The following is a 25255-nucleotide window of genomic DNA, read 5'->3' as shown; positions in this document are numbered from 1 at the left end:
TTTCTCTCTTGTTCCTGCTTCCTTCAATGTCCGTGTTGAGATGTATAAGAGATGTAGGTCAGTAAGTAGGCAAGGAATCCCTACAGCCATACCACCCTGAACAAGCCCAAACTCATCTGATCTTGTAAGCTAAGCAAGGCCAGGCCTGGTTAGTACTTGGATGGGAGACCACCTGGGAATACCAGTTGCTGTAGTTTTTTTTTTCGTTTTTTTTTCTGTCTTGTTCCTGCTTCCTTCAATGTCCGTGTTGAGATGTATAAGAGATGTAGGTCAGGAATTATGCAAGCAATACCTACAGCAGAACACCCTGAATAAGCCCGATTGTGGAAGCTAAGCAGGGCTGGGCATGGTTAGTACTTGGATGGGAGACCACCTGGGAATACCAGGTGCTGTAGGTTTTTGTTTTTTTAAGTTTTTTTTTCTCTTTTGTTCATGCTTCCTTCAATGCTGGTGTCTAGATGTATAAGAGATGTTGGTCAGTAGGCAAACAGTACCTGCAGTAAACCACCCTGAACATGCCCAATCTCATCTTATCTTGGAAGCTAAGCAGGGCCGGACCTGGTTAATACTTGGATGGGAGACCACCTGGGAATACCAGGTGCTGTTTGTTCTTTGTTTTTTTCGTTATTTTTTTTCTCTTGTTCCTGCTTCCTTCAATGCTGGTGTTGAGATGTATAACAGATGTAGGTGAGTAGGCAAGTAATCCCTACAGCCATACCACCCTGAACAAGCCCAAACTCGTCTGATCTTGTAAGCTAAGCAGGGCCGGGCCTGGTTAGTACTTGGATGGGAGACCACCTGGGAATACCAGGTGCTATAGTTTTTTTTTTTCGTTTTTTTTCTCTCTTGTTCCTGCTTCCTTCAATGTCCGTGTTTAGATGTATAAGAGATGTAGGTCAGTAGGCAAGCAATGCCTACAGTCAACCACCCTGAACAAGACCACTCTCGTCTTATCTTGGAAGCTAAGCAGGGCTGGGCCTGGTTAGTACTTGGATGGGAGACCACCTGGGAATACCAGGTGCTGTTGGATTTTTTTTTCTCTCTTGTTCCTGCTTCCTTCTATGCTGGTGTTGAGATGTAGTTCAGTAGTCAAGCAATGCCTACTGTAAACCACCCTGAACATGCCCGATCGCGTCTGATCTTGGAAGCTTAGCAGGGCCGGGCCTGGTTAGTACTTGGATGGGAGAGCACCTGGGAATACCAGGTGCTGTAGGTTTTTTTTTTTCGTTTTTTTTTCTCTTTTCTTCCTGCTTCCTTCAATGCTGGTGTTGAGATGTATAAGAGATGTAGGTCAGTAGAGAAGCAGTGCCTACAGCCATACCACCCTGAACAAGACCACTCTCGTCTTATCTTGGAAGCTAAGCAGAGCCAGACCTGGTTAGTACTTGGATGGGAGACCACCTGGGAATACCAGGTGCTGTAGGTTTTTTTTCTCTCTTGTTCCTGCTTCCTTCAATGCCGGTGTTGAGATGTATAAGAGATGTAGGTCAGTAGGCAAGCAATACCTACAGCCGCACCACCCTGAACAAGCCCAATCTTGTGTGATCTTGGAAGCTAAGCAGGGCTGGACCTGGTTAGTACTTGGATGGGAGACCACCTGGGAATACAAGGTGCTGTTTGTTTGTTTTTTTTCTCTTGTTCTTGCTTCCTCCAATGCTGGTGTTGAGATGTCTAAGAGATGTAGGTCAGTACGTCAGCAATACCTACAGTCATCCACCCTGAACATGCCCAATCTCATCTGTTCTTGGAAGCTAAGCAGGGTCGGGCCTGGTTAGTACTTGGATGGGAAACCAACTGGGAATACCAGGTGCTGTAGGTTTATTTTTTTCGTTTTTTTTTCTCTCTTTTTCCTGCTTCCTTCAATGCTGGTGTTGAGATGTATAAGAGATGTAGGTCAGTAGACAAACAATACATACAATAAACCACCCTGAACGTGCCCAATCTCATTTCATCTTGGAAGCTAAGCAGGACTGGGCTTGGTTAGTACTTGGATGGGAGACCACCTGGGAATACAAGGTGCCGTAGGTTTTTTTTTTTCGTTTTTATATCTCGCGTGTTCCAGCTTCCTGCAATGCTGGTGTTGAGATGTATAAGAGATGTAGGTCAGTAAGTAAGCAATACCTACAGTCATCCACCCTGAACATGCCCAATCTCATCTGATCTTAAAAGCTAAGCAGGGTCAGGCCTGGTTAGTACTTGGATGGGAGACCGACTCGGAATACCAGGTGCTGTAGGTTTATATTTTTCGGTTTTTTTTCTCTCTTGTTCCTGCTTCCTTCAATGCTGGTGTTGAGATGTATAACAGATGTAGGTGAGTAGGCAAGGAATCCCTACAGCCATACCACCCTGAACAAGCCCAAACTCGTCTGATCTTGTAAGCTAAGCAGGGCCAGGCCTGGTTAGTACTTGGATGGGAGACCACCTGGAAATACCAGGTTCTGTAGTTTATTTTTTTCGTTTTATTTTCTCTCTTGTTCCTGCTTCCTTCAATGTCCGTGTTGAGATGTATAAGAGATGTAGGTCAGTAAGTAGGCAAGCAAAACCTACAGCACAACACCCTGAATAAGCCCAATCTTGTCTAATCTTGAAAGCTAAGCAGGACCGGGCCTGGTTAGTACTTGGATGGGAGAGCACCTAGGAATACCAGGTGCTGTAGGTTTTATTTTTTTTTCGTTTTTTTCTCTCTCTTGTTTCTGCTTTCTTCAATGCCGGTGTTGAGATGTATAAGAGATGTAGGTCAGTAAGCAAGCAAAACCTACAGCCACACCACCCTGAACAAGTCCAAGCTCATCTAATCTTGAAAGCAAAGCAGGGCCGGGCCTGGTTAGTACTTGGATGGGAGAGCACCTGGGAATACCAGGTGCTGTGGGTTTTTTTTTTTTCGTTTTTTTTTCTCTCTTGTTCCTGCTTCCTTCAATGCTGGTGTTGAGATGTTTAATAGATGTTGGTCAGTAGGCAAGCAATACCTACAGCCACGCTACCCTGAACAAGATCAATCTCGTCTGATCTTGGAAGCTAAGCAGGACTGGGCATGGTCAGTACTTCGATGGGAGACCACCTTGGAATACCAGGTGCTGTTGTTTTTTTTTTTTGTTTTTGTTTTCTCTCTTGTTCCTGCTTTCTTTAATGCCTATGTTGAGATGTATAAGAGATGTAGGTTAGAAGGCAAACAATACATACAGCCAATCCACCCTGAACATGCCTGATCTTGTAAGTTAAGCAGGGCCAGGCCTGGATAGTACTTGGTTGGGAGACCACTTGGGAATACCAGGTGCTGTTTGTTTTTTTTTTTCGTTATTTTTTTTCTCTTGTTCCTGCTTCCTCCAATGCTGGTGTTGAGATGTATAAGAGATGTAGGTCAGTAAGTAAGCAATACCTACAGTCATCCACCCTGAACATGCCCAATCTCATCTGATCTTGAAAGCTAAGCAGGGTCAGGCCTGGTTAGTACTTGGATGGGAGACCACCTGGAAATACCAGGTTCTGTAGTTTAATTTTTTCGTTTTATTTTCTCACTTGTTCCTGCTTCCTTCAATGTCCGTGTTGAGATGTATAAGAGATGTAGGTCAGTAAGTAGGCAAGCAATACCTACAGCACAACACCCTGAATAAGCCCAATCTTGTCTAATTTTGAAAGCTAGGCAGGACCGGGCCTGGTTAGTACTTGGATGGGAGAGCACCTGGGAATACCAGGTGCTGTAGGTTTTATTTTTTCGTTTTTTTTTCTCTCTCTTGTTTCTGCTTTCTTCAATGCCGGTGTTGAGATGTATAAGAGATGTAGGTCAGTAAGAAAGCAATACCTACAGCCACACCAACGTGAACATGTCCAAGCTCATCTAATCTTGAAAACTAAGCAGGGCCAGGCCTGGTAAGTACTTGGATGGGAGAGCACCTGGGAATACCAGGTGCTGTAGGGTTTTTTTTTTTCGTTTTTTTTTCTCTCTTGTTCCTGCTTCCTTCAATGCTGGTGTTGAGATGTATAAGAGATGTTGGTCAGGAAGCAAGCAATACTTATAGTAAACCACCCTGAACAAGCCCAAACTCGTCTGATCTTGGAAGCTAAGCAGAGCTGGGCCTGGTTAGTACTTGGATGGGAGACCACCTGGGATTACCAGGTGCTGTAGGGTTTTTTTTTCCGTTTTTTTTTTCTCTCTTGTTCCTGCTTCCTTCAATGCTGGTGTTGAGATGTATAACAGATGTAGGTCAGTAAGTAGGCAAGGAATCCCTACAGCCATACCACCCTGAACAAGCCCAAACTCATCTGATCTTGTAAGCTAAGCAGAGCTGGGCCTGGTTAGTACTTGGATGGTAGACCACCTGGAAATACCAGGTTCTGTAGTTAATTTTTTTTGGTTTTTTTTCTCTCTTGTTCCTGCTTCCTTCAATGTCCGTGTTGAGATGTATAAGAGATGTAGGTCAGTAAGTAGGCAAGGAATCCCTACAGCCATACCACCCTGAACAAGCCCAAACTCATCTGATCTTGTAAGCTAAGCAAGACCAGGCCTGGTTAGTACTTGCATGGGAGACCACCTGGTAATACCTGGTGCTGTAGTTTTTTTTTTCGTTTTTTTTTCTGTCTTGTTCCTGCTTCCTTCAATGTCCGTGTTGAGATGTATAAGAGATGTAGGTCAGGAATTATGCAAGCAATACCTACAGCAGAACACCCTGAATAAGCGCGATTGTGGAAGCTAAGCAGGGCAGGGCATGGTTAGTACTTGGATGGGAGACCACCTGGGAATACCAGGTGCTGTAGGTTTTTGTTTTTTTAAGTTTTTTTTTCTCTTTTGTTGATGCTTCCTTCAATGCTGGTGTCTAGATGTATAAGAGATGTTGGTCAGTAGGCAAACAGTACCTGCAGTAAACCACCCTGAACATGCCCAATCTCATCTTATCTTGGAAGCTAAGCAGGGCCGGACCTGGTTAATACTTGGATGGGAGACCACCTGGGAATACCAGGTGCTGTTTGTTCTTTGTTTTTTTCGTTATTTTTTTTCTCTTGTTCCTGCTTCCTTCAATGCTGGTGTTGAGATGTATAACAGATGTAGGTGAGTAGGCAAGTAATCCCTACAGCCATACCACCCTGAACAAGCCCAAACTCGTCTGATCTTGTAAGCTAAGCAGGGCCGGGCCTGGTTAGTACTTGGATGGGAGACCACCTGGGAATACCAGGTGCTATAGTTTTTTTTTTTTCGTTTTTTTTCTCTCTTGTTCCTGCTTCCTTCAATGTCCGTGTTGAGATGTATAAGAGATGTAGGTCAGTAGAAAAGCAATACATACAGCCACACCACCCTGAACAAGACCACTCTTGTCTTATCTTGGAAGCTAAGCAGGGCCGGACCTGGTTAGTATTTGGATGGGAGAGCACCTGGGAATACTAGGTGCTGTCGTTTTTTGTTTTTTTCGTTATTTTTTCTCTCTTGTTCCTGCTTCCTTCAATGCTGGTGTTGAGATGTATAAGAGATGTAGGTCAGTCGGGAAGCAATACCTACAGTCATCCACCCTGAACATGCCCAATCTTATCTGATCTTGTAAGCTAAGCAGGGCTGGGACTGGTTAGTACTTGCATGGGAGACCACCTGGGAATACCAGGTGCTGTTTGTTTTTGTTTTTTCGTTATTTTTTTTCTCTTGTTCCTGCTTCCTCCAATGCTGGTGTTGAGATGTATAAGAGATGTAGGTCAGTAGGTAAGCAATACCTACAGTCATCCACCCTGAACATGCCCAATCTCATTTGATCTTGGAAGCTAAGCAGGTTCGGGCCTGGTTAGTACTTGGATGGGAGACCAACTGGGAATACCAGGTGCTGTAGGTTTATATTTTTCGGGTTTTTTTCTCTCTTGTTCCTGCTTCCTTCAATGTCCGTATTGAGATGTATAAGAGATGTAGGTCAGTAGGCAAGCAATGCCTACAGTCAACCACCCTGAACAAGACCAATCTTGTCTGATCTGGGAAGCTAAGCAGGGCTGGGCCTGGTTAGTACTTGGATGGGAGACCACCTGGGAATACCAGGTGCTGTCAGTTTTTTCTTTCTCTCTTGTTCCTGCTTCCTTCTATGCTGGTGTTGAGATGTAGGTCAGTAGTCAAGCAATGCCTACTGTAAACCACCCTGATCATGCCCGATCTCGTCTGATCTTGGAAGCTTAGCAGGGCCGGGCCTGGTTAGTACTTGGATGGGAGAGCACCTGGGAATACCAGGTGCTGTAGGTTTTTTTTTTTCGTTTTTTTTTCTCTTTTCTTCCTGCTTCCTTCAATGCTGGTGTTGAGATGTATAAGAGATGTAGGTCAGTAGGGTAGCAGTGCCTACAGCCATACCACCCTGAACAAGACCACTCTCGTCTTATCTTGGAAGCTAAGCAGGGCCAGACCTGGTTAGTACTTGGATGGGAGACCACCTGGGAATACCAGGTGCTGTAGGTTTTTTTTCTCTCTTGTTCCTGCTTCCTTCAATGCCGGTGTTGAGATGTATAAGAGATGTAGGTCAGTAGGCAAACAATACCTACAGCCGCACCACCCTGAACAAGCCCAATCTTGTGTGATCTTGGAAGCTAAGCAGGGCTGGACCTGGTTAGTACTTGGATGGGAGACCACCTGGGAATACAAGGTGCTGTTTGTTTGTTTTTTTTCTCTTGTTCTTGCTTCCTCCAATGCTGGTGTTGAGATGTCTAAGAGATGTAGGTCAGTACGTCAGCAATACCTACAGTCATCCACCCTGAACATGCCCAATCTCATCTGTTCTTTGAAGCTAAGCAGGGTCGGGCCTGGTTAGTACTTGGATGGGAAACCAACTGGGAATACCAGGTGCTGTAGGTTTATTTTTTTCGTTTTTTTTCTCTCTTTTTCCTGCTTCCTTCAATGCTGGTGTTGAGATGTATAAGAGATGTAGGTCAGTAGACAAACAATACATACTATAAACCACCCTGAACGTGCCCAATCTCATTTCATCTTGGAAGCTAAGCAGGACTGGGCTTGGTTAGTACTTGGATGGGAGACCACCTGGGAATACAAGGTGCCGTAGGTTTTTTTTTTTCGTTTTTATATCTCGCGTGTTCCAGCTTCCTGCAATGCTGGTGTTGAGATGTATAAGAGATGTAGGTCAGTAAGCAAGCAATACCTACAGCCACACCACCCTTAACAAGCCCAAATTCGTCTGATCTTTGAAGCTAAGTAGGGCTGGGCATGTTTAGTACTTGGGTGGGAGACCACCTGGGAATACCAGGTGCTGTAGGTTTGTTTTTTTTCGTTTTTTATTCTCTATTGTTCCTGCTTCCTTCAATGCTGGTGTTGAGATGTATAAGAGATGTAGGTTAGTAGGCAAACAATACATACAGCCAATCCACCCTGAACATGCCCAATCTCGTCTTATCTTGGAAGTTAAGCAGGGCCAGGCCTGGATAGTACTTGGTTGGGAGACCACTTGGGAATACCAGGTGCTGTTTGTTTTTTGTTTTTTTCGTTATTTTTTTTCTCTTGTTCCTGCTTCCTCCAATGCTGGTGTTGAGATGTATAAGAGATGTAGGTCAGTAAGTAAGCAATACCTACAGTCATCCACCCTGAACATGCCCAATCTCATCTGATCTTAAAAGCTAAGCAGGGTCAGGCCTGGTTAGTACTTGGATGGGAGACCGACTGGGAATACCAGGTGCTGTAGGTTTATATTTTTCGGTTTTTTTTCTCTCTTGTTCCTGCTTCCTTCAATGCTGGTGTTGAGATGTATAACAGATGTAGGTGAGTAGGCAAGGAATCCCTACAGCCATACCACCCTGAACAAGCCCAAACTCGTCTGATCTTGTAAGCTAAGCAGGACCAGGCCTGGTTAGTACTTGGATGGGAGACCACCTGGAAATACCAGGTTCTGTAGTTTATTTTTTTCGTTTTATTTTCTCTCTTGTTCCTGCTTCCTTCAATGTCCGTGTTGAGATGTATAAGAGATGTAGGTCAGTAAGTAGGCAAGCAATATCTACAGCACAACACCCTGAATAAGCCCAATCTTGTCTAATCTTGAAAGCTAAGCAGGACTGGGCCTGGTTAGTACTTGGATGGGAGAGCACCTAGGAATACCAGGTGCTTTAGGTTTTATTTTTTCGTTTTTTTCTCTCTCTTGTTTCTGCTTTCCAAATGCCGGTGTTGAGATGTATAAGAGATGTAGGTCAGTAAGAAAGCAATACCTACAGCCACACCACCGTGAACATGTCCAAGCTCATCTAATCTTGAAAGCTAAGCAGGGCCAGGCCTGGTTAGTACTTGGATGGGAGAGCATCTGGGAATACCAGGTGCTGTGGGTTTTTTTTTTTTTCGGTTTTTTTTCTCTCTGCTTCCAGGTGCTGTAGGTTTGTTTTTTTTCGTTTTTTATTCTCTCTTGTTCCTGCTTCCTTCAATGCTGGTGTTGAGATGTATAAGAGATGTAGGTTAGTAGGCAAACAATACATACAGCCACACCACCATGAACAAGACCACTCTCGTCTTATCTTGGAAGCTAAGCAGGGTTGGACCTGGTTAGTATTTGGATGGGAGAGCACCTGGGAATACTAGGTGCTGTCGTTTTTTCTTTTTTTCGTTATTTTTTCTCTCTTGTTCCTGCTTCTTTCAATGCTGGTGTTGAGATGTATAAGAGATGTAGGTCAGTCGGGAAGCAATACCTACAGTCATCCACCCTGAACATGCCCAATCTTATCTGATCTTGTAAACTAAGCAGGGCCGGGACTGGTTAGTACTTGCATGGGAGACCAACTGGGAATACCAGGTGCTGTAGGTTTATATTTTTCGGGTTTTTTTCTCTCTTGTTCCTGCTTCCTTCAATGTCCGTGTTGAGATGTATAAGAGATGTAGGTCAGTAAGTATGCAAGCAATACCTACGGCACAACACCCTGAATAAGCCCAATCTTGTCTGATCTTTGAAGCTAAGCAGGGCTGGGCATGGTTAGTACTTGGATGGGCAACCACCTGGGAATACCAGGTGCTGTGGGTTTTTTTTTTTTCTATTTTTTTTTCTCTCTTGTTCCTGCTTCCTTCAATGCTGGTGTGTAGATATATAAGAGATGTTGGTCAGTAGGCAAGCAATACCTGCAGTAAACCACCCTGAACATACCCAATCTCATCTTATCTTGGATGCTAAGCAGGGCCAGACATGGTTAGTACTTGGACGGGAGACCCCTGGGAATACCAGGTGCTGTTTGTTTGTTTGTTTTTTTCGTTATTTTTTTTCTCTTGTTCCTGCTTCCTCCAATGCTGGTGTTGAGATGTATAAGAGATGTAGGTCAGTAAGCAAGCAATACCTACAGCCACACCACCCTGAACAAGTCCAATCTCATCTAATCTTGGAAGCTAAGCAGGGCCAGGCCTGGTTAGTACTTGGATAGATGACCACCTGGGAATACCAGGTGCTGTAGGTTGTTTTTTTTTTTCGTTTTTTTTTTCTCTCTTGTTCCTGCTTCCTTCATTGCTGGTGTTGAAATGTATAAGAGATGTATGTCAGTAGGCAGGCAATACCTACTGTCAACCACGCTGAACATGCCCAATCTCGTCTGATCTTGGAAGCTAAGCAGGGCCGGGCCTGCTTAGTACTTGGATGGGAGACCACCTGGGAATACCAGGTGCTGTAGGTTGTTTTTTTTTTTCTGGTTTTTTTTCTCTCTTGTTCCTGCTTCCTTCAATACTGGTGTTGAGATGTATAAGAGATGTAGGTCAGTAGGGAAGCAATACCTACAGCCACACCACCCTGAACAAGCTCAATCTTGTCTGATCCTGGAAGTTAAGCAGAGCCATCCCTGGTTAGTACTTGGATGGGAGACAACCTGGGGATACCAGGTGCTGTTGGTTTTTTTTTTCCGTTTTTTTTTCTCTCTTGTTCCTGCTTCCTTCATTGCTGGTGTTGAGATGTATAAGAGATGTAGGTCAGTAGGCAAGCAATACCTCCAGTCAACCACCATGAACATGCCCATTCTCATCTGATCTTTGAAGCTAAGCAGGGCCAGGCCTGGTTAGTACTTGGATGGGAGACCACCTGGGAATACCAGGTGCTGTAGGTTTTTTTTTCCGTTTTTTTTTTCTCTCTTGTTCCTGCTTCCTTCAATGCTGGTGTTTAGATGTATAAGAGATGTAGGTCAGTAGGCAAGCAATATCTACAGCCACACCACCCTGAACAAGATCAATCTCGTCTGATCTTGGAAGCTAAGCAGGAAAGGGCATGGTCAGTACTCCGATGGGAGACCACCTTGGAATACCAGGTGCTGTAGGGGTTTTTTTGGGTTTTTTTTTCTCTTTTGTTCCTGCTTTCTTTAATGCCGGTGTTGAGATATATAAGAGATGTAGGTCACTAGGCAAACAATACCTACAGCCACACCACCCTGAACAAGCCCAATCTCGTCTGATCTTCGAAGCTAAGCAGGGGAGACCACCTGGGAATACCAGGTGCTGTAGGTTTTTTTTTTTCATTTTATTTTCTCTCTTGTTCCTGCTACCTTCAATGCTGGTGTTGAGATGTATAAGAGATGTAGGTCAGTAAGCAAGCAGTACCTACAGCCACACAACCCTGAACAAGCCCAATCTCGTCTGATCTTGGAAGCTAAGCAGGGTTGGGCCTGGTAAGTACTTGGATGGGAGCCCACCTGGGAACTCCAGGTGCTATAGGTTGTTTTTTTCGGGGTTTTTTCTCTCTTGTTCCTGCTTCCTTCAATGCTGGTGTTGAAATGTGATACCTACAGCCACACCACCCTGAACAAGCGCAATCTCATCTGATCTTGAAAGCTAAGCAGCACCAGGCCTGGTTAGTACTTGGATGGGAGACCACCTGGGAATACCAGGTGCTGTAGGCTTTTTCTTTGTCATTTTTTTAACTCTCTTGTTCCTGCTTCCTTCAATGTTGGTGTTGAGATGTATAAGAGATGTAGGTCAGCAGGTAAGCAATACCTACAGCCACACCGCCCTGAACAAGCCCAATGTCATCTGATCTTGGAAGCTAAGCAGTGCCAGGCCTGGTTAGTACTTGGATGGGAGACCACCTGGGAATACCAGGTGCTGTAGGCTTTTTCTTTGTCATTTTTTTAACTCTCTTGTTCCTGCTACCTTCAATGCTGGTGTTAAGATGTATAAGAGATGTAGGTTAGCAAGCAAGTAATACATACAGTCAACCACCCTGAACATGCCCAATCTCTTCTGATCTTGGAAGCTAAGCAGTGCCGGGCCTGGTTAGTACTTGGATGGGATACCACCTGGGAATACCAGTTGCTGTAGGTTTTTTTTTTCATTTTTTTTTCTCTCTTGTTTCTGCTTCCTTCTGTGCTGGTGTTGAGATGTAGGTCAGTGGGCCAACAATACCTACAGCTACACCACACTGAACAAGCCCAATCTCATCTGATCTTGAAAGCTAAGCAGGGCTGGGCTTGGTTAGTACAAGCATGGGAGACCACCTGGGAATACCAAGTGCTGTAGGTTTTCTTTTTTTTTCGTGTTTTATTCTCTCTTGTTCCTGCTTTCTTTAATGCTGGTGTTGAGATGTATAAGAGATGTATGGCAGTAGGCCAGTAAGCAAGCAGTACCTACAGCCATACCACCCTGAACAAGTCCAAACTCGTCTGATCTTGGAAGCTAAGCAGAGCCATGCCTGGTTAGTACTTGCATGGGAGACCACCTGGGAATACCAAGTGCTGTAGGTTTTTTTTTTTCCGTTTTTTTTTCTCTCTTGTTCCTGCTTCCTTCAATGCTGGTGTTGAGATGTATAAGAGATGTAGGTCAGTAGGCAAGCAATACCTACAGTGAACAACCATGAACATGCCCAATCTCATCTGATCTTGGAAGCTAAGCAGGGCCAGGCCTGGTTAGTACTTGGATGGGAGACCACCTGGGAATACCAGGTGCTGTAGGTTTTTTTTTTTCATTTTTTTTTCTCTCTTGTTTCCAAGAGAAAGGTAGACTGGAGTGTAAAAAAGCGTTGTTTTTGGACTGCAATGAAGAAATGACTATGTTTTGCGATTTCTCCTGCTCAGAAAGACTGAGAAAGTTGATATTTGTGGGCAATGTTAGAAATGTCAGGAGAAACAAGAATTATGTAAAAGGATTGATGTAAGTCATTGTTTCCAAGAGAAAGGGAGACTGGAGTGTAAAAAAGCATTGTTTTTGGACGGCAATGAATAAATGACTGTTTTGCGATTTCTCTTGCTCAGAGAGACTTAGAAAGTTGATAATTGTGGGCAATGTTAGAAATGTCATGAGAAACAAGAATTATATAAAAGGATTGATGTAAGTCATTGTTTCCAGGAGAAAGGGAGACAGGAGTGTAAAAAAGCGTTGTTTTTGGACGGCAATGAAGAAATGACTATATTTTGCGATTTCTACTGCTCAGAAAGACTTAGAAAGTTGATAATTGTGGGCAATGTTAGAAATGTCAGGAGAAACAAGAATTATGTAAAAGGATTGATGTAAGTCATTGTTTCCAAGAGAAAGGGAGACAGGAGTGTAAAAAAGCGTTGTTTTTGGACGGCAATGAAGAAATGACTATATTTTGCGATTTCTCTTGCTCAGAAAGAATTAGAAAGTTGATAATTGTGGGCAATGTTAGAAATGTCATGAGAAATAAGAATTATGTAAAAGGATTGATGTAAGTCATTGTTTCCAAGAGAAAGGGAGACAGGAGTGTAAAAAAGCGTTGTTTTTGGACTGCAATGAAGAAATGACTATGTTTTGCGATTTCTCCTGCTCAGAAAGACTTAGAAAGTTAATAATTGTGGGCAGTGTTAGAAATGTCAGGAGAAACAAGAATTATGTAAAAGGATTGATGTAAGTCATTGTTTCCAAGAGAAAGGGAGACAGGAGTGTAAAAAAGCGTTGTTTTTGGACGGCAATGAAGAAATGACTATGTTTTGCGATTTCTCCTGCTCAGAAAGACTTAGAAAGTTGATAATTGTGGACAATGTTAGAAATGTCATGAGAAAAAAGAATTATGTAAAAGGATTGATGTAAGTCATTGTTTCCAAGAGAAAGGGAGACTGGAGTGTAAAAAAGCATTGTTTTTGGACGGCAATGAATAAATGACTGTTTTGCGATTTCTCTTGCTCAGAAAGACTTAGAAAGTTGATAACTGTGGGCAATGTTAGAAATGTCATGAGAAACAAGAATTATGTAAAAGGATTGATGTAAGTCATTGTTTCCAAGAGAAAGGGAGACAGGAGTGTAAAAAAGCGTTGTTTTTGGACTGCAATGAAGAAATGACTATGTTTTGCGATTTCTCCTGCTCAGAAAGACTTAGAAAGTTAATAATTGTGGGCAATGTTAGAAATGTCAAGAGAAACAAGAATTATGTAAAAGGATTGATGTAAGTCATTGTTTCCAAGAGAAAGGGAGACAGGAGTGTAAAAAAGCGTTGTTTTTGGACGGCAATGAAGAAATGACTATGTTTTGCGATTTCTCCTGCTCAGAAAGACTTAGAAAGTTGATAATTGTAGACAATGTTAGAAATGTCATGAGAAACAATAATTATGTAAAAGGATTGATGTAAGTCATTGTTTCCAAGAGAAAGGGAGACTGGAGTGTAAAAAAAGCGTTGTTTTTGGACTGCAATGAAGAAATGACTATGTTTTGCGATTTCTCCTGCTCAGAAAGACTTAGAAAGTTGATAATTGTGGACAATGTTAGAAATGTCATGAGAAACAAGAATTATGTAACAGGATTGATGTAAGTCATTGTTTCCAAGAGAAAGGGAGACTGGAGTGTAAAAAAACGTTGTTTTTGGACGGCAATGAAGAAATGACTATATTTTGCGATTTCTCCTGCTCAGAAAGACTTAGAAAGTTGATATTTGTGGGCAATGTTAGAAATGTCAGGAGAAACAAGGATTATGTAAAAGGATTGATGTAAGTCATTGTTTCCAAGAGAAAGGGAGACAGGAGTGTAAAAAAGCGTTGTTTTTGGACGGCAATGAAGAAATGACTATGTTTTGCGATTTCTCCTGCTCAGAAAGACTTAGAAAGTTGATAATTGTGGACAATGTTAGAAATGTCATGAGAAACAAGAATTATGTAACAGGATTGATGTAAGTCATTGTTTCCAAGAGAAAGGGAGACTGGAGTGTAAAAAAACGTTGTTTTTGGACGGCAATGAAGAAATGACTATGTTTTGCGATTTCTCCTGCTCAGAAAGACTTAGAAAGTTGATATTTGTGGGCAATGTTAGAAATGTCAGGAGAAACAAGGATTATGTAAAAGGATTGATGTAAGTCATTGTTTCCAAGAGAAAGGGAGACAGGAGTGTAAAAAAGCGTTGTTTTTGGACGGCAATGAAGAAATAACTATGTTTTGCGATTTCTCCTGCTCAGAAAGACTTAGAAAGTTGATAATTGTGGACAATGTTAGAAATGTCATGAGAAACAAGAATTATGTAACAGGATTGATGTAAGTCATTGTTTCCAAGAGAAAGGGAGACTGGAGTGTAAAAAAACGTTGTTTTTGGACGGCAATGAAGAAATGACTATATTTTGCGATTTCTCCTGCTCAGAAAGACTTAGAAAGTTGATAATTGAGGGCAATGTTAGAAATGTCAGGAGAAACAAGAATTATGTAAAAGGATTGATGTAAGTCATTGTTTCCAAGAGAAAGGGAGACAGGAGTGTAAAAAAGCGTTGTTTTTGGACGGCAATGAAGAAATGACTATATTTTGCGATTTCTCTTGCTCAGAAAGAATTAGAAAGTTGATAATTGTGGGCAATGTTAGAAATGTCATGAGAAATAAGAATTATGTAAAAGGATTGATGTAAGTCATTGTTTCCAAGAGAAAGGGAGACTGGAGTGTAAAAAAGCGTTGTTTTTGGACTGCAATGAAGAAATGACTATGTTTTGCGATTTCTCCTGCTCAGAAAGACTTAGAAAGTTGATATTTGTGGGCAATGTTAGAAATGTCATGAGAAACAAGAATTATGTAAAAGGATTGATGTAAGTCATTGTTTCCAAGAGAAAGGGAGACTGGAGTGTAAAAAAGCGTTGTTTTTGGACGGCAATGAAGAAATGACTATATTTTGCGATTTCTCCTGCTCAGAAAGACTTAGAAAGTTGATATTTGTGGGCAATGTTAGAAATGTCATGAGAAACAAGAATTATGTAAAAGGATTGATGTAAGTCATTGTTTCCAAGAGAAAGGGAGACTGGAGTGTAAAAAAGCGTTGTTTTTGGACGGCAATGAAGAAATGACTATATTTTGCGATTTCTCCTGCTCAGAAAGACTTAGAAAGTTGATAATTGTGGGCAATGTTAGAAATGTCAGGAGAAACAAGAATTATGTAAAAGGATTGATGTAAGTCATTGTTTCCAAGAGAAAGGGAGACTGGAGTGTAAAAAAGCGTTGTTTTTGGACTGCAATAAAGAAATGACTATGTTTTGCGATTTCTCCTGCTCAGAAAGACTTAGAAAGTTGATAATTGTGGGCAATGTTAGAAATGTCAGGAGAAACAAGAATTATGTAAAAGGATTGATGTAAGTCATTGTTTCCAAGAGAAAGGGAGACTGGAGTGTAAAAAAGCGTTGTTTTTGGACTGCAATGAAGAAATGACTATGTTTTGCGATTTCTCCTGCTCAGAAAGACTTAGAAAGTTAATAATTGTGGGCAGTGTTAGAAATGTCAGGAGAAACAAGAATTATGTAAAAGGATTGATGTAAGTCATTGTTTCCAAGAGAAAGGGAGACAGGAGTGTAAAAAAGCGTTGTTTTTGGACGGCAATGAAGAAATGACTATATTTTGCGATTTCTCCTGCTCAGAAAGACTTAGAAAGTTGATAATTGTGGGCAATGTTAGAAATGTCAGGAGAAACAAGAATTATGTAAAAGGATTGATGTAAGTCATTGTTTCCAAGAGAAAGGGAGACTGGAGTGTAAAAAAGCGTTGTTTTTGGACTGCAATAAAGAAATGACTATGTTTTGCGATTTCTCCTGCTCAGAAAGACTTAGAAAGTTGATAATTGTGGGCAATGTTAGAAATGTCAGGAGAAACAAGAATTATGTAAAAGGATTGATGTAAGTCATTGTTTCCAAGAGAAAGGGAGACTGGAGTGTAAAAAAGCGTTGTTTTTGGACTGCAATGAAGAAATGACTATGTTTTGCGATTTCTCCTGCTCAGAAAGACTTAGAAAGTTAATAATTGTGGGCAGTGTTAGAAATGTCAGGAGAAACAAGAATTATGTAAAAGGATTGATGTAAGTCATTGTTTCCAAGAGAAAGGGAGACAGGAGTGTAAAAAAGCGTTGTTTTTGGACGGCAATGAAGAAATGACTATATTTTGCGATTTCTCCTGCTCAGAAAGACTTAGAAAGTTGATAATTGTGGACAATGTTAGAAATGTCTTGAGAAAAAAGAATTATGTAAAAGGATTGATGTAAGTCATTGTTTCCAAGAGAAAGGGAGACAGGAGTGTAAAAAAGCGTTGTTTTTGGACTGCAATGAAGAAATGACTATGTTTTGCGATTTCTCCTGCTCAGAAAGACTTAGAAAGTTAATAATTGTGGGCAGTGTTAGAAATGTCAGGAGAAACAAGAATTATGTAAAAGGATTGATGTAAGTCATTGTTTCCAAGAGAAAGGGAGACAGGAGTGTAAAAAAGCGTTGTTTTTGGACGGCAATGAAGAAATGACTATATTTTGCGATTTCTCCTGCTCAGAAAGACTTAGAAAGTTGATAATTGTGGACAATGTTAGAAATGTCTTGAGAAAAAAGAATTATGTAAAAGGATTGATGTAAGTCATTGTTTCCAAGAGAAAGGGAGACTGGAGTGTAAAAAAGCGTTGTTTTTGGACGGCAATGAAGAAATGACTATATTTTGCGATTTCTCCTGCTCAGAAAGACTTAGAAAGTTGATAATTGTGGGCAATGTTAGAAATGTCAGGAGAAACAAGAATTATGTAAAAGGATTGATGTAAGTCATTGTTTCCAAGAGAAAGGGAGACAGGAGTGTAAAAAAGCGTTGTTTTTGGACTGCAATGAAGAAATGACTATGTTTTGCGATTTCTCCTGCTCAGAAAGACTTAGAAAGTTAATAATTGTGGGCAGTGTTAGAAATGTCAGGAGAAACAAGAATTATGTAAAAGGATTGATGTAAGTCATTGTTTCCAAGAGAAAGGGAGACAGGAGTGTAAAAAAGCGTTGTTTTTGGACGGCAATGAAGAAATGACTATATTTTGCGATTTCTCCTGCTCAGAAAGACTTAGAAAGTTGATAATTGTGGACAATGTTAGAAATGTCTTGAGAAAAAAGAATTATGTAAAAGGATTGATGTAAGTCATTGTTTCCAAGAGAAAGGGAGACTGGAGTGTAAAAAAGCGTTGTTTTTGGACGGCAATGAAGAAATGACTATATTTTGCGATTTCTCCTGCTCAGAAAGACTTAGAAAGTTGATAATTGTGGGCAATGTTAGAAATGTCAGGAGAAACAAGAATTATGTAAAAGGATTGATGTAAGTCATTGTTTCCAAGAGAAAGGGAGACTGGAGTGTAAAAAAGCGTTGTTTTTGGACTGCAATAAAGAAATGACTATGTTTTGCGATTTCTCCTGCTCAGAAAGACTTAGAAAGTTGATAATTGTGGGCAATGTTAGAAATGTCAGGAGAAACAAGAATTATGTAAAAGGATTGATGTAAGTCATTGTTTCCAAGAGAAAGGGAGACTGGAGTGTAAAAAAGCGTTGTTTTTGGACTGCAATGAAGAAATGACTATGTTTTGCGATTTCTCCTGCTCAGAAAGACTTAGAAAGTTAATAATTGTGGGCAGTGTTAGAAATGTCAGGAGAAACAAGAATTATGTAAAAGGATTGATGTAAGTCATTGTTTCCAAGAGAAAGGGAGACAGGAGTGTAAAAAAGCGTTGTTTTTGGACGGCAATGAAGAAATGACTATATTTTGCGATTTCTCCTGCTCAGAAAGACTTAGAAAGTTGATAATTGTGGACAATGTTAGAAATGTCTTGAGAAAAAAGAATTATGTAAAAGGATTGATGTAAGTCATTGTTTCCAAGAGAAAGGGAGACTGGAGTGTAAAAAAGCATTGTTTTTGGACGGCAATGAATAAATGACTGTTTTGCGATTTCTCTTGCTCAGAAAGACTTAGAAAGTTGATAATTGTGGGCAATGTTAGAAATGTCATGAGAAACAAGAATTATGTAAAAGGATTGATGTAAGTCATTGTTTCCAAGAGAAAGGGAGACAGGAGTGTAAAAAAGCGTTGTTTTTGGACTGCAATGAAGAAATGACTATGTTTTGCGATTTCTCCTGCTCAGAAAGACTTAGAAAGTTAATAATTGTGGGCAATGTTAGAAATGTCAGGAGAAACAAGAATTATGTAAAAGGATTGATGTAAGTCATTGTTTCCAAGAGAAAGGGAGACAGGAGTGTAAAAAAGCGTTGTTTTTGGATTGCAATGAAGAAATGACTATGTTTTGCGATTTCTCCTGCTCAGAAAGACTTAGAAAGTTGATAATTGTGGACAATGTTAGAAATGTCATGAGAAACAATAATTATGTAAAAGGATTGATGTAAGTCATTGTTTCCAAGAGAAAGGGAGACTGGAGTGTAAAAAAAGCGTTGTTTTTGGACTGCAATGAAGAAATGACTGTGTTTTGCGATTTCTCCTGCTCAGAAAGACTTAGAAAGTTAATAATTGTGGACAATGTTAGAAATGTCATGAGAAACAAGAATTATGTAAAAGGATTGATGTAAGTCATTGTTTCCAAGAGAAAGGGAGACTGGAGTGTAAAAAAGCGTTGTTTTTGGACTGCAATGAAGAAATGACTATGTTTTGCGATTTCTCCTGCTCAGAAAGACTTAGAAAGTTGATATTTGTGGGCAATGTTAGAAATGTCAGGAGAAACAAGAATTATGTAAAAGGATTGATGTAAGTCATTGTTTCCAAGAGAAAGGGAGACTGGAGTGTAAAAAAGCATTGTTTTTGGACGGCAATGAATAAATGACTGTTTTACGATTTCTCTTGCTCAGAAAGACTTAGAAAGTTGATAATTGTGGGCAATGTTAGAAATGTCATGAGAAACAAGAATTATGTAAAAGGATTGATGTAAGTCATTGTTTCCAGGAGAAAGGGAGACAGGAGTGTAAAAAAGCGTTGTTTTTGGACGGCAATGAAGAAATGACTATATTTTGCGATTTCTCCTGCTCAGAAAGACTTAGAAAGTTGATATTTGTGGGCAATGTTAGAAATGTCAGGAGAAACAAGAATTATGTAAAAGGATTGATGTAAGTTATTGTTTCCAAGAGAAAGGGAGACTGGAGTGTAAAAAAGCGTTGTTTTTGGACGGCAATGAAGAAATGACTATATTTTGCGATTTCTCCTGCTCAGAAAGACTTAGAAAGTTGATAATTGTGGGCAATGTTAGAAATGTCAGGAGAAACAAGAATTATGTAAAAGGATTGATGTAAGTCATTGTTTCCAAGAGAAAGGGAGACTGGAGTGTAAAAAAGCATTGTTTTTGGACGGCAATGAATAAATGACTGTTTTGCGATTTCTCTTGCTCAGAAAGACTTAGAAAGTGGATAATTGTGGGCAATGTTAGAAATGTCATGAGAAACAAGAATTATGTAAAAGGATTGATGTAAGTCATTGTTTCCAAGAGAAAGGGAGACAGGAGTGTAAAAAAGCGTTGTTTTTGGACTGCAATGAAGAAATGACTATGTTTTGCGATTTCTCCTGCTCAGAAAGACTTAGAAAGTTAATAATTGTGGGCAATGTTAGAAATGTCAGGAGAAACAAGAATTATGTAAAAGTATTGATGTAAGTCATTGTTTCCAAGAGAAAGGGAGACAGGAGTGTAAAAAAGCGTTGTTTTTGGACGGCAATGAAGAAATGACTATGTTTTGCGATTTCTCCTGCTCAGAAAGACTTAGAAAGTTGATAATTGTGGACAATGTTAGAAATGTCATGAGAAACAATAATTATGTAAAAGGATTGATGTAAGTCATTGTTTCCAAGAGAAAGGGAGACTGGAGTGTAAAAAAGCGTTGTTTTTGGACGGCAATGAAGAAATGACTATATTTTGCGATTTCTCCTGCTCAGAAAGACTTAGAAAGTTGATAATTGTGGGCAATGTTAGAAATGTCAGGAGAAACAAGAATTATGTAAAAGGATTGATGTAAGTCATTGTTTCCAAGAGAAAGGGAGACTGGAGTGTAAAAAAGCATTGTTTTTGGACGGCAATGAATAAATGACTGTTTTGCGATTTCTCTTGCTCAGAAAGACTTAGAAAGTGGATAATTGTGGGCAATGTTAGAAATGTCATGAGAAACAAGAATTATGTAAAAGGATTGATGTAAGTCATTGTTTCCAAGAGAAAGGGAGACAGGAGTGTAAAAAAGCGTTGTTTTTGGACTGCAATGAAGAAATGACTATGTTTTGCGATTTCTCCTGCTCAGAAAGACTTAGAAAGTTAATAATTGTGGGCAATGTTAGAAATGTCAGGAGAAACAAGAATTATGTAAAAGGATTGATGTAAGTCATTGTTTCCAAGAGAAAGGGAGAAAGGAGTGTAAAAAAGCGTTGTTTTTGGACGGCAATGAAGAAATGACTATGTTTTGCGATTTCTCCTGCTCAGAAAGACTTAGAAAGTTGATAATTGTGGACAATGTTAGAAATGTCATGAGAAACAATAATTATGTAAAAGGATTGATGTAAGTCATTGTTTCCAAGAGAAAGGGAGACTGGAGTGTAAAAAAAGCGTTGTTTTTGGACTGCAATGAAGAAATGACTATGTTTTGCGATTTCTCCTGCTCAGAAAGACTTAGAAAGTTAATAATTGTGGACAATGTTAGAAATGTCATGAGAAACAAGAATTATGTAAAAGGATTGATGTAAGTCATTGTTTCCAGGAGAAAGGGAGACAGGAGTGTAAAAAAGCGTTGTTTTTGGACGGCAATGAAGAAATGACTATATTTTGCGATTTCTCCTGCTCAGAAAGACTTAGAAAGTTGATATTTGTGGGCAATGTTAGAAATGTCAGGAGAAACAAGAATTATGTAAAAGGATTGATGTAAGTCATTGTTTCCAAGAGAAAGGGAGACTGGAGTGTAAAAAAGCGTTGTTTTTGGACGGCAATGAAGAAATGACTATATTTTGCGATTTCTCCTGCTCAGAAAGACTTAGAAAGTTGATAATTGTGGGCAATGTTAGAAATGTCAGGAGAAACAAGAATTATGTAAAAGGATTGATGTAAGTCATTGTTTCCAAGAGAAAGGGAGACTGGAGTGTAAAAAAGCATTGTTTTTGGACGGCAATGAATAAATGACTGTTTTGCGATTTCTCCTGCTCAGAAAGACTTAGAAAGTGGATAATTGTGGGCAATGTTAGAAATGTCATGAGAAACAAGAATTATGTAAAAGGATTGATGTAAGTCATTGTTTCCAAGAGAAAGGGAGACAGGAGTGTAAAAAAGCGTTGTTTTTGGACTGCAATGAAGAAATGACTATGTTTTGCGATTTCTCCTGCTCAGAAAGACTTAGAAAGTTAATAATTGTGGGCAATGTTAGAAATGTCAGGAGAAACAAGAATTATGTAAAAGGATTGATGTAAGTCATTGTTTCCAAGAGAAAGGGAGACAGGAGTGTAAAAAAGCGTTGTTTTTGGACGGCAATGAAGAAATGACTATGTTTTGCGATTTCTCCTGCTCAGAAAGACTTAGAAAGTTGATAATTGTGGACAATGTTAGAAATGTCATGAGAAACAATAATTATGTAAAAGGATTGATGTAAGTCATTGTTTCCAAGAGAAAGGGAGACTGGAGTGTAAAAAAAGCGTTGTTTTTGGACTGCAATGAAGAAATGACTATGTTTTGCGATTTCTCCTGCTCAGAAAGACTTAGAAAGTTAATAATTGTGGACAATGTTAGAAATGTCATGAGAAACAAGAATTATGTAAAAGGATTGATGTAAGTCATTGTTTCCAAGAGAAAGGGAGACTGGAGTGTAAAAAAGCGTTGTTTTTGGACTGCAATGAAGAAATGACTATGTTTTGCGATTTCTCCTGCTCAGAAAGACTTAGAAAGTTGATATTTGTGGGCAATGTTAGAAATTTCAGGAGAAACAAGAATTATGTAAAAGGATTGATGTAAGTCATTGTTTCCAAGAAAAAGGGAGACTGGAGTGTAAAAAAGCAATGTTTTTGGACGGCAATGAATAAATGACTGTTTTGCGATTTCTCTTGCTCAGAAAGACTTAGAAAGTTGATAATTGTGGGCAATGTTAGAAATGTCATGAGAAACAAGAATTATGTAAAAGGATTGATGTAAGTCATTGTTTCCAGGAGAAAGGGAGACAGGAGTGTAAAAAAGCGTTGTTTTTGGACGGCAATGAAGAAATGACTATATTTTGCGATTTCTCCTGCTCAGAAAGACTTAGAAAGTTGATATTTGTGGGCAATGTTAGAAATGTCAGGAGAAACAAGAATTATGTAAAAGGATTGATGTAAGTAATTGTTTCCAAGAGAAAGGGAGACTGGAGTGTAAAAAAGCGTTGTTTTTGGACGGCAATGAAGAAATGACTATATTTTGCGATTTCTCCTGCTCAGAAAGACTTAGAAAGTTGATAATTGTGGGCAATGTTAGAAATGTCAGGAGAAACAAGAATTATGTAAAAGGATTGATGTAAGTCATTGTTTCCAAGAGAAAGGGAGACAGGAGTGTAAAAAAGCGTTGTTTTTGGACGGCAATGAAGAAATGACTATGTTTTGCGATTTCTCCTGCTCAGAAAGACTTAGAAAGTTGATAATTGTGGACAATGTTAGAAATGTCATGAGAAACAATAATTATGTAAAAGGATTGATGTAAGTCATTGTTTCCAAGAGAAAGGGAGACTGGAGTGTAAAAAAAGCGTTGTTTTTGGACTGCAATGAAGAAATGACTATGTTTTGCGATTTCTCCTGCTCAGAAAGACTTAGAAAGTTAATAATTGTGGACAATGTTAGAAATGTCATGAGAAACAAGAATTATGTAAAAGGATTGATGTAAGTCATTGTTTCCAAGAGAAAGGGAGACTGGAGTGTAAAAAAGCGTTGTTTTTGGACTGCAATGAAGAAATGACTATGTTTTGCGATTTCTCCTGCTCAGAAAGACTTAGAAAGTTGATATTTGTGGGCAATGTTAGAAATTTCAGGAGAAACAAGAATTATGTAAAAGGATTGATGTAAGTCATTGTTTCCAAGAAAAAGGGAGACTGGAGTGTAAAAAAGCAATGTTTTTGGACGGCAATGAATAAATGACTGTTTTGCGATTTCTCTTGCTCAGAAAGACTTAGAAAGTTGATAATTGTGGGCAATGTTAGAAATGTCATGAGAAACAAGAATTATGTAAAAGGATTGATGTAAGTCATTGTTTCCAGGAGAAAGGGAGACAGGAGTGTAAAAAAGCGTTGTTTTTGGACGGCAATGAAGAAATGACTATATTTTGCGATTTCTCCTGCTCAGAAAGACTTAGAAAGTTGATATTTGTGGGCAATGTTAGAAATGTCAGGAGAAACAAGAATTATGTAAAAGGATTGATGTAAGTAATTGTTTCCAAGAGAAAGGGAGACTGGAGTGTAAAAAAGCGTTGTTTTTGGACGGCAATGAAGAAATGACTATATTTTGCGATTTCTCCTGCTCAGAAAGACTTAGAAAGTTGATAATTGTGGGCAATGTTAGAAATGTCAGGAGAAACAAGAATTATGTAAAAGGATTGATGTAAGTCATTGTTTCCAAGAGAAAGGGAGACTGGAGTGTAAAAAAGCGTTGTTTTTGGACTGCAATGAAGAAATGACTATGTTTTGCGATTTCTCCTGCTCAGAAAGACTTAGAAAGTTAATAATTGTGGGCAATGTTAGAAATGTCAGGATAAACAAGAATTATGTAAAAGGATTGATGTAAGTCATTGTTTCCAAGAGAAAGGGAGACTGGAGTGTAAAAAAGCATTGTTTTTGGACGGCAATGAATAAATGACTGTTTTGCAATTTCTCTTGCTCAGAAAGACTTAGAAAGTTGATAATTGTGGGCAATGTTAGAAATGTCATGAGAAACAAGAATTATGTAAAAGGATTGATGTAAGTCATTGTTTCCAGGAGAAAGGGAGACAGGAGTGTAAAAAAGCGTTGTTTTTGGACGGCAATGAAGAAATGACTATATTTTGCGATTTCTCCTGCTCAGAAAGACTTAGAAAGTTGATAATTGTGGGCAATGTTAGAAATGTCAGGAGAAACAAGAATTATGTAAAAGGATTGATGTAAGTCATTGTTTCCAAGAGAAAGGGAGACTGGAGTGTAAAAAAGCGTTGTTTTTGGACTGCAATGAAGAAATGACTATGTTTTGCGATTTCTCCTGCTCAGAAAGACTTAGAAAGTTAATAATTGTGGGCAATGTTAGAAATGTCAGGATAAACAAGAATTATGTAAAAGGATTGATGTAAGTCATTGTTTCCAAGAGAAAGGGAGACTGGAGTGTAAAAAAGCATTGTTTTTGGACGGCAATGAATAAATGACTATGTTTTGCGATTTCTCCTGCTCAGAAAGACTTAGAAAGTTAATAATTGTGGGCAATGTTAGAAATGTCAGGATAAACAAGAATTATGTAAAAGGATTGATGTAAATCATTGTTTTCAAGAGAAAGGGAGACTGGAGTGTAAAAAAGCATTGTTTTTGGACGGCAATGAATAAATGACTGTTTTGCGATTTCTCTTGCTCAGAAAGACTTAGAAAGTTGATAATTGTGGGCAATGTTAGAAATGTCATGAGAAACAAGAATTATGTAAAAGGATTGATGTAAGTCATTGTTTCCAAGAGAAAGGGAGACTGGAGTGTAAAAAAGCGTTGTTTTTGGACTGCAATGAAGAAATGACTATGTTTTGCGATTTCTCCTGCTCAGAAAGACTTAGAAAGTTGATATTTGTGGGCAATGTTAGAAATGTCAGGAGAAACAAGAATTATGTAAAAGGATTGATGTAAGTCATTGTTTCCAAGAGAAAGGGAGACTGGAGTGTAAAAAAGCATTGTTTTTGGACGGCAATGAATAAATGACTGTTTTGCGATTTCTCTTGCTCAGAAAGACTTAGAAAGTTGATAATTGTGGGCAATGTTAGAAATGTCATGAGAAACAAGAATTATGTAAAAGGATTGATGTAAGTCATTGTTTCCAAGAGAAAGGGAGACTGGAGTGTAAAAAAGCGTTGTTTTTGGACTGCAATGAAGAAATGACTATGTTTTGCGATTTCTCCTGCTCAGAAAGACTTAGAAAGTTGATATTTGTGGGCAATGTTAGAAATGTCAGGAG

General features: G+C 39.5%; 43 pseudogenes; all 43 read left to right on the top strand.

The window, feature by feature from the left end:
* The first annotated feature begins 78 nt into the window (after positions 1-78).
* Positions 79-197, top strand: LOC142116444 (5S ribosomal RNA; annotated as a pseudogene).
* A 295-nt stretch (positions 198-492) lies between these two features.
* LOC142116470 (5S ribosomal RNA) lies at positions 493-610 on the top strand (annotated as a pseudogene).
* Positions 611-704: 94 nt separating this feature from the next.
* On the top strand, positions 705-823 carry LOC142116521 (5S ribosomal RNA; annotated as a pseudogene).
* Positions 824-912: 89 nt separating this feature from the next.
* Positions 913-1030, top strand: LOC142116483 (5S ribosomal RNA; annotated as a pseudogene).
* Positions 1031-1098: 68 nt separating this feature from the next.
* On the top strand, positions 1099-1216 carry LOC142116457 (5S ribosomal RNA; annotated as a pseudogene).
* A 91-nt stretch (positions 1217-1307) lies between these two features.
* On the top strand, positions 1308-1426 carry LOC142116476 (5S ribosomal RNA; annotated as a pseudogene).
* A 77-nt stretch (positions 1427-1503) lies between these two features.
* On the top strand, positions 1504-1622 carry LOC142116438 (5S ribosomal RNA; annotated as a pseudogene).
* Positions 1623-1701: 79 nt separating this feature from the next.
* Positions 1702-1819, top strand: LOC142116466 (5S ribosomal RNA; annotated as a pseudogene).
* A 300-nt stretch (positions 1820-2119) lies between these two features.
* On the top strand, positions 2120-2237 carry LOC142116416 (5S ribosomal RNA; annotated as a pseudogene).
* Positions 2238-2328: 91 nt separating this feature from the next.
* On the top strand, positions 2329-2447 carry LOC142116446 (5S ribosomal RNA; annotated as a pseudogene).
* Positions 2448-2753: 306 nt separating this feature from the next.
* On the top strand, positions 2754-2872 carry LOC142116460 (5S ribosomal RNA; annotated as a pseudogene).
* Positions 2873-2964: 92 nt separating this feature from the next.
* On the top strand, positions 2965-3083 carry LOC142116493 (5S ribosomal RNA; annotated as a pseudogene).
* A 291-nt stretch (positions 3084-3374) lies between these two features.
* LOC142116404 (5S ribosomal RNA) lies at positions 3375-3492 on the top strand (annotated as a pseudogene).
* Positions 3493-4008: 516 nt separating this feature from the next.
* Positions 4009-4126, top strand: LOC142116465 (5S ribosomal RNA; annotated as a pseudogene).
* A 96-nt stretch (positions 4127-4222) lies between these two features.
* On the top strand, positions 4223-4341 carry LOC142116458 (5S ribosomal RNA; annotated as a pseudogene).
* A 94-nt stretch (positions 4342-4435) lies between these two features.
* On the top strand, positions 4436-4554 carry LOC142116489 (5S ribosomal RNA; annotated as a pseudogene).
* Positions 4555-4849: 295 nt separating this feature from the next.
* On the top strand, positions 4850-4967 carry LOC142116469 (5S ribosomal RNA; annotated as a pseudogene).
* A 94-nt stretch (positions 4968-5061) lies between these two features.
* Positions 5062-5180, top strand: LOC142116520 (5S ribosomal RNA; annotated as a pseudogene).
* A 302-nt stretch (positions 5181-5482) lies between these two features.
* On the top strand, positions 5483-5600 carry LOC142116468 (5S ribosomal RNA; annotated as a pseudogene).
* A 92-nt stretch (positions 5601-5692) lies between these two features.
* LOC142116490 (5S ribosomal RNA) lies at positions 5693-5810 on the top strand (annotated as a pseudogene).
* Positions 5811-5901: 91 nt separating this feature from the next.
* LOC142116475 (5S ribosomal RNA) lies at positions 5902-6019 on the top strand (annotated as a pseudogene).
* Positions 6020-6087: 68 nt separating this feature from the next.
* LOC142116450 (5S ribosomal RNA) lies at positions 6088-6205 on the top strand (annotated as a pseudogene).
* Positions 6206-6296: 91 nt separating this feature from the next.
* LOC142116436 (5S ribosomal RNA) lies at positions 6297-6415 on the top strand (annotated as a pseudogene).
* Positions 6416-6492: 77 nt separating this feature from the next.
* LOC142116437 (5S ribosomal RNA) lies at positions 6493-6611 on the top strand (annotated as a pseudogene).
* Positions 6612-6690: 79 nt separating this feature from the next.
* On the top strand, positions 6691-6808 carry LOC142116524 (5S ribosomal RNA; annotated as a pseudogene).
* Positions 6809-7107: 299 nt separating this feature from the next.
* LOC142116422 (5S ribosomal RNA) lies at positions 7108-7226 on the top strand (annotated as a pseudogene).
* A 92-nt stretch (positions 7227-7318) lies between these two features.
* Positions 7319-7437, top strand: LOC142116535 (5S ribosomal RNA; annotated as a pseudogene).
* A 94-nt stretch (positions 7438-7531) lies between these two features.
* LOC142116534 (5S ribosomal RNA) lies at positions 7532-7649 on the top strand (annotated as a pseudogene).
* Positions 7650-7740: 91 nt separating this feature from the next.
* Positions 7741-7859, top strand: LOC142116479 (5S ribosomal RNA; annotated as a pseudogene).
* Positions 7860-8161: 302 nt separating this feature from the next.
* Positions 8162-8280, top strand: LOC142116491 (5S ribosomal RNA; annotated as a pseudogene).
* Positions 8281-8632: 352 nt separating this feature from the next.
* Positions 8633-8750, top strand: LOC142116439 (5S ribosomal RNA; annotated as a pseudogene).
* Positions 8751-8845: 95 nt separating this feature from the next.
* On the top strand, positions 8846-8963 carry LOC142116487 (5S ribosomal RNA; annotated as a pseudogene).
* Positions 8964-9268: 305 nt separating this feature from the next.
* On the top strand, positions 9269-9387 carry LOC142116402 (5S ribosomal RNA; annotated as a pseudogene).
* A 95-nt stretch (positions 9388-9482) lies between these two features.
* On the top strand, positions 9483-9600 carry LOC142116522 (5S ribosomal RNA; annotated as a pseudogene).
* A 305-nt stretch (positions 9601-9905) lies between these two features.
* On the top strand, positions 9906-10023 carry LOC142116467 (5S ribosomal RNA; annotated as a pseudogene).
* Positions 10024-10114: 91 nt separating this feature from the next.
* Positions 10115-10233, top strand: LOC142116481 (5S ribosomal RNA; annotated as a pseudogene).
* Positions 10234-10508: 275 nt separating this feature from the next.
* On the top strand, positions 10509-10627 carry LOC142116507 (5S ribosomal RNA; annotated as a pseudogene).
* A 63-nt stretch (positions 10628-10690) lies between these two features.
* On the top strand, positions 10691-10809 carry LOC142116408 (5S ribosomal RNA; annotated as a pseudogene).
* Positions 10810-10901: 92 nt separating this feature from the next.
* LOC142116400 (5S ribosomal RNA) lies at positions 10902-11020 on the top strand (annotated as a pseudogene).
* Positions 11021-11112: 92 nt separating this feature from the next.
* Positions 11113-11230, top strand: LOC142116426 (5S ribosomal RNA; annotated as a pseudogene).
* Positions 11231-11309: 79 nt separating this feature from the next.
* On the top strand, positions 11310-11428 carry LOC142116511 (5S ribosomal RNA; annotated as a pseudogene).
* A 102-nt stretch (positions 11429-11530) lies between these two features.
* LOC142116459 (5S ribosomal RNA) lies at positions 11531-11649 on the top strand (annotated as a pseudogene).
* Positions 11650-11741: 92 nt separating this feature from the next.
* On the top strand, positions 11742-11859 carry LOC142116519 (5S ribosomal RNA; annotated as a pseudogene).
* Positions 11860-25255: the final 13396 nt, after the last annotated feature.

Source organism: Mixophyes fleayi, unplaced genomic scaffold (genome assembly GCF_038048845.1).
Source record: "Mixophyes fleayi isolate aMixFle1 unplaced genomic scaffold, aMixFle1.hap1 Scaffold_1667, whole genome shotgun sequence".
Taxonomy (NCBI): Eukaryota; Metazoa; Chordata; class Amphibia; order Anura; family Limnodynastidae; genus Mixophyes; species Mixophyes fleayi.
The sequence above is the reverse complement of the archived record's forward strand: the minus strand, read 5'-3'. Positions and strand labels throughout refer to the sequence as shown.